We start from the raw sequence: 12,546 nt of genomic DNA on the forward strand, positions 1-12,546 counted from the left end.
GACAATGCCATCCTTTCCTGAGCTTTCTCCCAGTTTTTGTTTGTTTTGTTGTTGTTTGTTTTTGTTTTTGTGCCTAACCATCAGCTTCAACTCAGGATTGGTTGCTGCACCTGAGTTTTTGTAATCAAGGCTACTCTACCTCTGAAGTCGCAGCTCCCATTATGGCTTTTTGGTTGTTAATTGGAGAGAAGTGTCACAGATTTTCTCACTCCTGCTGTCTTTGAACTGTGATCATCAGCCTCCTGAGTAGCTAGGATTATAGGCCTGAGTCCCCAGTGTCCAGCTACTAACGTTTTGGTTTCATGTTTCCCTGGTTGTGTTACAATTTTCCTCGACTCTTGGCACTAATGCTACATATTTCCTGGCTCAAATCTGAATTGGTGAAACATGCTTGTATTTTGAGGAAGGCAGGATTAGGAAACTATAGGCCATAGGGACATGTAAGCTAAACAAATCATTTGGAACATGGCATAAAGACAAGTAAATTTATTGCCAGTTGACTGTGTCCTGTCTTTACTTTTAATTTTGCATGGCCTGTGAATGATGTTAGACACATCCAAATGGCCATTGGCAGAAATAAGGTTTCTTATCCTGTTCTAAAAACAAAACAAAAAGACACCAAAGAATATTATGTATGAGTCCAGCAATTTCCTCGAATTAGAGACCAATCTGCCCTAGTTTATGAAAAAATATCCTTTATTCAACTGCTGCTACTTTTTCTAACTACAAATATAATGAAATCTGTAGTAGTCTGTAGAATTGTATACCACAGCTGTCATTTTAATTTACAAGAAATTCCGACTTTAAAATGTTTATTTATTTTTTGACACTTGTGGGATTTAGACTCAGGGCCTGGGCACTGTCCCTGAGGCTCTGTGCTCAAGGTTGTTAGCATTCTACCAATTGAGCCACAGAGTCCCTTCTGTTTTATCAGTTGTTAATTGGAGATAAGAGTCTTATGGGGAATTTTCTTCCTGGGCTGGCTTTGAACTGCGATCCTCAGATCTCAGCCTCATGACTAGCTGGGATTACAGGCATGAGGGACTGGCATCTGGTTTCAAATAGTCATTTTTAAAATGAACTACTAGGTGCCTCTGGCTCACATATATATTCCTAGCTATAGTTAGGATTACAGTTCTGAGAAACAAACAATACTTAAGTGTTATTCATGATGGTTTATATTGCCATGCTTTAATATTGTTTGTTTCTTATACTACAATGCTCTTTTTTTTATTTTCACCTAGGTGGGGGTGATAAGTGCTAGCCAATGTTGAACTTTCTTTGGTTGAGAGGGAGCCATGTGGACGATCTTTCCTAGAATGGCATGGAAATGAAATCCTTCTGTTCTCAACCCCTCATGGGTCTGGGATGATAGAAGTATTCCATCACGCATAGCCAGGGGTTGGGGAGCATTGCAGGTAACTCTCCACTGGTCTGGAACTGATGTCCCAAATACCTAGCTTTACAGGCAAAACCATGTTATATTCCATTTCACTTTGAATAGCTTATGTATATACTTAGAGAGTACAATGATAACACACTACATGTTAAATATATAAAATAGTCAGTATAATTAACAGGTTTATCTCCTAAAACATTCAAGCTAATGTATTTTTGTAAACTCCTGACTCTGCTAGCTATTTTGGAATATACCATAAACACGAATACACTGACAATGTGCAGAATATTGGAAGTTGATAGAGATAGAAACAAGTTAGACTATGTGTAGTAAATACATATTTATCAATTGCTCCTCTGAAGAATATTATCATATATTCACCATGACAATAATTTTCCTGCAGTGTAGAATTTCCCATTTCGTAATCTGCCATCTTCATCTTTTTACATTATAAGTATGAATGTTTTCCTGTTTATTATAATGTTTTGAAATTATTATATGATGGAATTAAAAATTTGTAGAGTCTACTGAAATTATCTCAATTTGTTTGGATGTGTGATGCTAAATCATTAAGACCATGATTTCCTGAAATATATGCTAACAGACTATATCACTAAATTATATTCTAATTACATCTTATTATTGTTTTTTTTATATAGGGTTCTACAGTTGCTGTTTTATGATATAGAATGTTGTGAAGCTAGACTGAAACTTGCAACCCCACTGCCTCCAGTAACACTGTTTTATCACCAGGTTATGGAGGCTGATAAATATAATTCTAACTAATCAGGAATTTGAGACCTGAGATTTAGTTCACACAGTCTGAGCATGAAATTTTATGAGTCTCTCCTCTCCAGTTCACTACAGAAATCTTACAGTGGAACTGTGGCACAATTGGTACATCACTACAGTCACCAGAAACATACTCAGGCTTGTCATATAGCCCCTGAATTCAAGACCTAAAACACAGATATGCACAACACACCCTCACACACATACACACACACAAAGCAACACACATGTACACACACAGATTCTCTGGCAATGTTGTACCTTAAATTCTTATCCAGAGATTGGGCAATAGCACACTCATTTTTGAAGATTTTTTCCTGATTATTTTGAAGGAGGAGGATAGTTCATAGGACAAAGATGACAAGACCTTAGTGAGGAATTCTTTATAAACAACTACCTTATTAAAAACAAACAGGAGCACAGTTTTTATATTTAAAGCTTACATTCCTTCAACTATAGTATTTTTCTATAATAATCATTGAATTATGAGAAGACATTGCAGCACCTCTTCCCTCCTCGCCTTCCCCACTGTCATAAAATATGACAAAATTATCAAAAATACTCTCTAATCTTACAAGAATGTACATCTATAAAAAGGTCTGACAGTATGTGTAAGGTTTATTTTTCAATACTTGTATGATTTTCCCACCTCTAAGTACTTACCTTTTTTCCAGATGACAGCACACTGGGGCAAACAAGATTAGGAAACAAAAAACTAACAAAAAACTAAGTCCTAGGATGTAGTTGTCAAAAATAGATGCAAGAAGTACATAGCAGGCTGAGAGGGCCCTGAGAGGCAAAATAGTTTCTGCATGATGAGAGGAATAGTGACAAATAAGGGATGGATCTGACCTAGAAAGTGTTCCTTGAGGTTGAGAGCATGCTGATTTCCAGACCTAGCTGAGGATGTTGGGATTTGACAATGTTCACATGTGTATAGAGTGATGTGGGAGGGGAGATTTCAGGCTCCAGTATGTCTTTGGGATGGTCGTATGTGAGCAAGCAGCTTAGATCATTGGGCTCTGAGAGATGACACTCTCTACCTCACAATGGAATAGAATATGGAACACTGAGAGCCAGGCAACTGTAACTGACAGTTACCTCAAGCCAAGTGGCCTGTAGCTCAGGAACAAGAAAGATGTTCCTTTGTTGTTTTCAAAGTTCAAGAGACTCAGGTCTCAGGCATGAGAGGTGTGAGTGCCTCAATCAATGCTGCAGACATTGGATCAGTGACAAAACATGAATCCATATTCTCAGGCCTTTTTATAAGAAGAAACCAAGGAAATCACAAGGCAACTCAGGCTAGGTATAACTATGACAGGAAACCTATTTAATCTCATCCTAGCCCACATTACAACTTTCTTCTTGTGTGCTTTTATATGTGTATACTGAGAAAATATTTACTGCGTAATTTTCAATCCACTCTATTACTCATTTTGAAGTGTATTCCCAATTCCATGTTTCAAAAAAATCCATTCTTTTTACCACCTCAGTGTGACAATGAATCAGCCCAAACCCTGAATATGCCTTATAATCTAGGGAGCTTGGACTCAGGCTTGTTGGAAATGCTGGTAATGGACCTGGTCCCTGCCTACCAGAAAGGTCATCTTTTCTATGTTGGAAACATCCTTCACCACTATAGAGTAGGAGACAATGGAGCAGTTGCTGGATATTGTTTAAAAAGTGAGTGTTCCTCTTTCAAACAGGGCTGATGAGACACCCTGGCAGATTATTGGAATACTTGGTATCTCTCTGAGGCTGTTTCACTGGGGTCTCATCACAGGAGCTAACTTCTTAGGACTGGGCTGCCAGAACATTTCATTTGCCACAGAAGCTAGTGGAGCCTTAGCATTTTGCTTGCTGAGAGACTAGGATTAAAGGAATGGCCAGTGGCACCCAATGTAAACCATAACCTAGGAAACCACTGTCTTGGAGGGTTTTGAAGGAATATAGACAGAAGAAAGAATGCAACTTGAGCTTGAATTCGGGGCCCGAGTGCTGTCCTGTTCGTGGCACTCTATAATTTGATTCCCAGGTCTAGGTCAAGCCTTTGGCTGGTTAATTGAAGTATCTTTAGAATTTTACAAATTAGACTGTGTTCAAACTGTGATCCTCAGATCTCACATTCCTGGTTAGTAGGATTAGAGGCATGAGCCATTGTGCAATTATTTGGACAGGTGCATATAAGCATCCTCAGAATTTCCTTGAAATTGTGTACACATATCTCTAGTTTTTGTCTGTCATGTTTACATTACTTTGTGGGACTTATTTTAACCAGTCCCAAGTGTATCCTGTTAGTTCAGAAAAAGGAGAAGCACAGAGTTATTCTCCTTCTCTCCTCCCACTGGTACAGATCCTTCTACCGTAACTGGGAGGAAGATGAACAAGATGAAGAAGAAAGTGGACGTTGGGACAAAGTGAAGTTCTGTCCTTGAAACATGGGTATCTTTGAGGTTTCTGATTCAAAGTCAACATTCTTCTTTGCACACCAGTTGTGATTTTCACCAGGGGGTTGAGGCTTGGCACTTCAGTGGATAGCAGATTACACATTGTCGATGCGGTTGTTGTTTTGGACTCTCGTGGATGAAAAGGAGGTCTGTGTATAACAAGTCAGATTCAGTGGGGAACAAATTTCTCCTCCTATCACAGGGAGAATTTTAGAGTATTGTATTTGAGAAATTGTGAGGAGCATCCTGCTTGCAGGAGTCTCTTCTCACCTCCCAACATGCATGTCCTGCCAGAAAAACGCTATAGGCTTAGGATGTGGAGGGCGGGCTCTCATTTTCCTTGTCTGCCCACAGCATGGTTTGTTCCATATTTCTTATGTGGATGGACTTCTACCATGATGATTTCTATGAGCACAAGTACCATGACACCATGAAAGTACTTACACAGTATGTCAAGCTCAACATGCCCTCTTCAGACTTGCTCTTCTTCTCACATATTCTTCTGGAGCAGCTGGAGGAACGCATGATCCTTGAGACCAAGAAAAAGAGGAAGAAGTCCTTGTTTAGATGCCTCAGAGCTGGTGAGTACGGATGAAACTTGGGTCTCTAGGTATGTGCCTCATTGGCCAAGAGCCCTTAGTACGCCCCAGCTTGGCAAAATATCCTTTTATTGATATTCTTTGCCAGGTAATATCTGTTCTCCTTTTACAAGAACTTGGAAGTAATCACTCATTAGAAACACCCTACCTTCTCATCAGTGTTCAGTCCAAATTCAAGTTCTACAGCTTTCCCCATTAGATCCTCATGAAAGTTTAGTCACACCTTAACTTCTAGAGTTCTAAGACTCCTGAACCTATTTCCATGCTCAGGTTTGCATCACCATAGAACAACTCTTGCAGAACTCCAGATAAAGAACCTATCAGTGATGTCATCTATGGTGACTGATAGAGCTCGGAAGCCATCACTAATCTCCAGAAAGCATGTGAACATAGAGGGCTTTTTTTAATTTGTGGAAAGGCCCAAGCAAGTTTTGAGTCTTGTGGACACCTCCCTGCTTCTGAACACCACATGTGATGCAGGTGCACCTGCACATACAGCCAAGGAAGAAGATGATCCAGAATGTCTCCCATTGATATTCACAATCCACCTGGATCGGCGCCAAACCAGTCAAAAAGACTCGGCTTGGTGTGCAGGGTAAATGTGTGCTAATGGAAAATGACCCCAGTGTATGTTCAGGAAAACCAATAAGAGAGGTCCAAAATCTAGAAGAATGAGAATCTTTCCTCACAGAATACCCAGACCAATCTGTCCTCCTGCAGGGGATCCAATTTCCAATTAAGAAATTAGAATCTGTCCATCCCTGGACTCAGGAAGAATATCCTATCTTTAATGAGTAAATAAATGCCTTTGAGGACTCAGAAGCAGAATTTCTGCCTGAAGGCAACTTAGAGGCCAATCTAGATTTAGAGATTCCATTCCTTCTTCCTGGAAAAATCTTTATTTTTCTTTTTGTTCTGATTGTTGTAAAGCGTTAGTTCTATTTATTTTTCTAACTTTATTAAAATGTCAGTTTTTGATATATTGTAGATTCATGAATCTTAAATATGTTTCTTTTTAATCCTACAGTCTGAAGCATCGTGCATACGTGTGCTGTTGGGGGGAAACACAGAGTGACAGGGGGCTGTACAAGAGAGCCTACTGTGCATAAAGGGAACTGTTAAGTGCACAGGGAGCAGAAAAGAAGCCAGGCTATATCTGGCTGGGGTAATAAGGTGGCTAGAAAAGATCTTAGACAGCAGATAAGATGTCCTGGAAAGCTATTCTGTCAATTGGGACAAATGACACAATACTTATAGTGGTATGTGGGACACTCATCCAATAGTGAGTTCAAATCTGTATACATTTTCTTTGTACTTTGGGTAAATATAGAAGAAAAATTTGGCTACAATAATATAAAAATCTATTTGTGGTTGATATTTGACAAAATATATAGGAAATATGTATACTAGAAAGTAAAAATTATCATCAATAGAAGAAAGAAGGCTTACATAGATGAACAAACACAAAATCAGGCAGGAAAATAACACAATTAAATCAGTTGTATGTAAATACATGTTATATTCTTGATATTATATATAGTATATTATATAATGTAAAAAACTGAATATGATTTTTCAAACTACAAATGCATTTAAATTTTTAGTCTTGAGTAATTATTTCACAAAAAATTAGTGTAAAATATTTTTGGGGAAATACAGCTATAATTTGATTATAATTATATGATTATATGAATATATATTTGTGTGTTTCTATGTCTAACACTGATTATAAATAGATGAATAAACATATACATATATTTGTGTGTATCTGTCTATGAAGTGAATATAATGAAACTGACTACACTATGTATAAAAATGCAGCTATGAGTTGAGTCCATGAGTTTCAAGCTTGTAATCCTAGTGATGTGGGAAGCTTGTTTCTGAGGTTTAGTCTCTCTTACCCCCAAGGCCTTAGATTTTCAGAGGAGGCCTGTGCCCTTCAGTGTAGCAAAGAGACACATATGCAGTGGGATCACACTCCCTAAACCCATAGGAAAGTCAGTAGAAATCAGGATAAGCCTCTTCTGACACTCTACTCAGATTGTGTACCAAGATGGCCATCTGTAGAACATCAGATAGAAAGTAGACATTTCCTCCAAAAGGGTCTAAAAAGAGCCTTCTGAACTACAATCTCTGACTATACTGAATTAAATCTTATTTCCCTTACTAAGCTGCAAACACATAGAAATATGGCAAGGGCTCAAGAGAGATGGACAAAGACGTACAAATACATAAAATTTTATACTGTGTTTCAGTAATTCAATGACAAATAACCAAAGCATGTCTTGAATTTTTCTTTTTTTAAAGGAAATGGAAACATACTCTGAGTGTATCAGGAACTGGATGACAGTTTTGTTGTTGAATTTTTCAATGCACTGCTGGGAAAAGGAGACACATATATGGAAGACATTATGTTGTGGTGAATGTCCTCACACAGCTTCACAAAATAATGGCTATAACTTCTATGATGTGACAGCCACCTTTGCCATAGCAGCACAAAGAATAAAAGGGAATGACTACTAGCCACCAGACTTCAGTTTGAAGAGCTGTCCTGACCAGAAGCTAGGATAAGTCGAGCTGGGGAAGGTTGATCTCCATGTAAGACTCCTGAACACTAAGGATAAAGCACTATTATAGGTATTGGAGAAACAAAAGTGAATGTGGCTCTCTCCTAACCAATTTCATGCTGAAACGAAAACCAGAAATCATAATGATAATTCCTATAAATCAGAGACATGACATTGGTGATTTTGTAGCAACTACTTCACAGTGAGGATGGGAGGAGACAACCCTGAACAAGAGATAGTTGATATGGGAGCCATCATCCAGACAATGATCTAGGAGCAGGTACTCCAGGCAGTAAGAACAGCAAGTACATCCCCCATTGATGGGGATGGACCTGACTTACTTCAGAAAAGGAAAACAGCACTGACATGCTTGCTTGTGAAATAAGAATGGAAATGTACAATGAAGAAAAAAAAGGTCAGAAATGAAGATAAGAATGAATTAGATAGATATAAGATACTGTGGATTATAAGAAGAAAAGTTCTGATTTTAATATAAAACTGACATGACCCACTGGAACCAAAGTGCTAAAATAGCAGTCAGACACATCTGATTCACCTAAAGAATACTTCTAAAATGTGATTCTAGCTGGGCTCTTGTGGCTTACAATTGGAATCCTACTTACTCAGGAGGCTGATATCTGAGGATGAGTTTTAAGGAAGCCCAAAGAGGAAATTTGTTAAGACATGTCCAATTAAACACCAAAAATATTGATATGAAGCTATGGTTCAACTGGAAGATCACTAGCCTTGAGGAAAAAAACTAAGAAACAGCACCCAAACCTTAGGTCCAAATCCCAGGACATCAAAAACAAAGAAGCCAACAAATAAAATTTGGTGCTCAGTCATTCATCACTTAGCATTCTAGTTCAATGTATTTGGTATGAGTCTTGGAAATTATATCCTTAGCAAATGCTCTCCCTGGATATTTTGCTTCATTACCAACTTTCAAACCCCTGGCAGCACCAATGTCTCCTCCCAGTTAGCATAGCAGTCAACCATTGGAAATTTGAAGATATATTTTATTAATCATAACAATTCTGATCATCTTTCCACATACATCAAATGAGTAGTCGCCATATTTCACTATTCTGAATGTTTATAATCCTCCTTTGAGTTAATAAGCATTAAAGCTTAAAAATTCTAGAATGGTTATCAAATTAATTCAATAGTCATCATTCTTCCACCCAATCTTGTAACATATGTTTATAAAAGGAGAGATTATTTGAAAATGTGTACATGATACCTTCTATCTCTAATAATCTCAAGAAATAGGGTTTTACAGAAACACCCTGATTGTTTTGCCAAAGAAAGGATAGGAGATTTAAATAAGAGACCTAACATCTCAGAAGGAAAATGCTATTGGCTTTAGAACAATTTCATTTGTATAGAACTGTGGAAATCAGTTTCAGAAATGCCAGAGGCAAAGGGTATTATTCAAATCACATTATCATGAGGTACAAGCAGTCTGTCTAGATCAACGTTCCAGGGGAAAAAATCAATGAATGGAAAGCAATGCTGCTAAAACAAGCCGGTTTTTGGTGGTTCATGCTTGTTATCCTAGCTACTTAGAAGTCTAAGATGAATGGATCCCAAGTCAAAGCCTAGCCAGGAAAATCCTCCCTGTCTGCAGCCAGCAGACAGTAAACATTAGCTCTATTCCTGAAGCCCAGATGGACGGCCTCTGGCAACAGACATCCAGACACACAACAACACCCCTATTTGAAATATTATCAAATACATTCACATAATATCTCCTGTTTGGGAGATAATGTTGAAAAGATGTATCAAGGACAGTTCAAAAAGGCTTTTAAAAAATGCAGAGTGAAATTGGAAATATATACTCACTGACTGAAATGTAAGTTAGTGCCAGAATGTTGTTAATGGGGCTAGAGGCCCATTTGATAACTTATCCACTCAACCATCTTTCCTCATATCTTGTCAGCCTGAACAGTGAGACTTTTAAATGCAAGGAATGTGTGTGAGCATATAGCTTGTAAAAGTAATAATGAAAAGCTAGGCATTGGAAGTTCAGGTCTGTAAAACTAGATACTCAGAACTCTGAGAAAAGAGGAACTCAGTTCAAAGCCAACTGAGCAAAAAAAGACTCTTACCTCCATTTAAACAGTAAATAAAGAAAGCTGAGCTGTGCTTCAAATGGTAGAGCATATAAAAGCTAAGCAACCGTACCTAGGTCATGAATTCAACCCCAGTACTGCCTCTCATACACAAAATAATCATGATTACACCACAGTATATGCACATGTTGACAAGGGATGTAGATGAATGGGATGATGACATCAATTGCCTCACCGTTAGTCTCAATCTTTCTGTACAGCGTAGCCCAGTCTGTGAAAAGCCATAGGTGAAATCTTTCCTCAAAATCAGCAGATACATCCTCATTTCCCTCTGCACATTTATATTATGTATGCACACCTATAAGGGCTATATTTTATAACTAATTTTCTTTTTTATTGTGAAAATACTGTACAGAGAAATGCATAATCTTACACACATGCTTCAGAATTATGTGCTCTTGTTTAGGTTTCATAGGGAGCAAAATATATCCAGCCTCTGGATCATTCTTGTAATCTTACCTGTTCACAAGAATGGAATCTGAGCATCACACTTTGATGCCAACCCATGCTAATAAATTCTCAAATCCTTATCTTCAATTAAGTAGAAAAAGCCAGAAGTGGAGATTTGGTTCGAGTGGCAGAGTGACAGCATTGAGTAAAGCAATCTAAGCAAGAGCTCCAGACTCTCAGTTCAAGCCTGAGTATTGGCCCACTAGTACTTCAAACGCCAACCTTCCCCCAGCACGAAACCATAAATATGTCAAAATATTTTGTAACTTGTGAAGCAAAATCCAATGAGACAACATAGTTGCTAGTTTGTTGAAGAGTTGGTGGGGAAACCCCAAATTCAACATGTGTTCAAATAACATAACGAACCAGCAACCAAGTAAAATTTCCCAGTAAAGAGATTTCCTTAGTATTCACTGGGACCACTGACAAAGAGACCTTTTTCTATGCTTTTTGAAAATTAGTGTTTTTTTCAGTAAGGTAAATAGTATAAACCTTTACTGTAAGTTATAGGAGTCATTGGAAGCTCCAAGTGAAGTGAATGTACAACAAAAAGCATACAATATTACAAGTTTCTATGACTCGGTTGAGACACTAGAAACTTGTTATACTGTGGCCTCTCAGAAAGAGAAGGGGGATGCTCAGCATCATTGGTCATAAAAGAAATGCAAACCAAAACCAAAACCACATTTAGATCCCACTCACCCCAGTTAGAATGTCCATTATCAAGAAAACAAATAATAACAGATGCTGGGGTGGATATGCCTAAATGAGAACCCTATTACACTGATGGTAGGAATGTAAGCTGGATCAACCACTCTGGAAGGCACTATTGAGGTTCCTCAGAAGACTAAATATAGAAATTCCTTAAGATCCAACAGTCCCACTCCTCACAGTTATCCAAATGATCTCAAACTAGGGCACAATAAGCTACCAGAACAACTATGTTCATTGCAGCATTGTTTACCATAGCTAAGATATGGAGCCAACCCAGTTGCTCCTCAATAGATGAATGGATCAAGAAAATATAGTATATTTACAGAATGGAATTTTATGCTTCTCTCAGAAAGAGTGGCATCGTCCCTTTTGTAAGAAAATGAAAAGACTTGGAGGAAATCACACTAAGTTAATCAAGCCAGGCCCAAAGAAACATGAGCTCTATGATTTCCCTCACTTGCATTGATTAGCATTAGCTTATTACTCCTGAAAGTGGATCATAGTAGCACAGGAGTTATGAATATATACATGACCATCCAAAATGATGCTAATTGAAATGAATGCTAATACATAGAAACGGCAGATCTTTTGTTTTTGTTTAGTTGTCAAGCATGATGTAACCAATGTACTACAGATAGATCATTCTTCTTACTTTATGTTATTTTTCTTCTCCTATTGGTTTTATCCATGGCAATTCCCATCTGTGATTCTGATACCCTGCATTCTGTATATTCATTTATCTGATTGAGGGAAGGGAAGGGAAATAACAAAATGCTGAAATAAATATAAATGGTGATACATTGCAACAATGATACTCACAGTACATTTTGGTGGAAATTAACTTTACAACGCGGGGGGGGGGGTGATTGGAGGGAAGGAACAGAGGGAGATAAACACTGGAGTGGGTAACAATGTTCAATGAGAAATGTAACTTACGCATGTAAATGTAACACCTTTATACAGTATCTTTATAATAAAATAGATTTTTAAAAATATAACAATTTTTTTTCATAAAATCTCAAGCTGATACAACAGAACTTCTGAGTTCGTGTCAAAGAGTTTTTCAGGACTTTCAAGAAGCTAGTACTAAGTACATATAACCACAGTTAAGAGATAATGAGAAAAGTAGCACTTTTTATTTTGATAGATGAATAAAGGAAAATTTGTTTTTGTTTCTGTTAACATAGAATATGTGTTTGTTATCTGCATTGTTCCCAAGTCGGACTAATCTCTTGTCCTTAACTTTCTTTGGTATGTATAATTGGACATGTAATCTGAGATATAAGTAGTGTTCTTCGTTCAATTTGGAGGCACTCCTCCCTGGTCAAGAATTTTGACTGGAAGACTCTTCACACTTGCTCTGGTTTCTCTCACACAGCTTTCTGAGGAACTTAGGAGTTTGAGAAAATGACTGCTAATTAAATGCCTCTAAGTAATAAGAAT

The sequence above is a fragment of the Dipodomys spectabilis genome, unplaced genomic scaffold (assembly GCF_019054845.1).
Source record: "Dipodomys spectabilis isolate Male_0828 unplaced genomic scaffold, ASM1905484v1 ptg000012l, whole genome shotgun sequence".
Classification (NCBI taxonomy): domain Eukaryota; kingdom Metazoa; phylum Chordata; class Mammalia; order Rodentia; family Heteromyidae; genus Dipodomys; species Dipodomys spectabilis.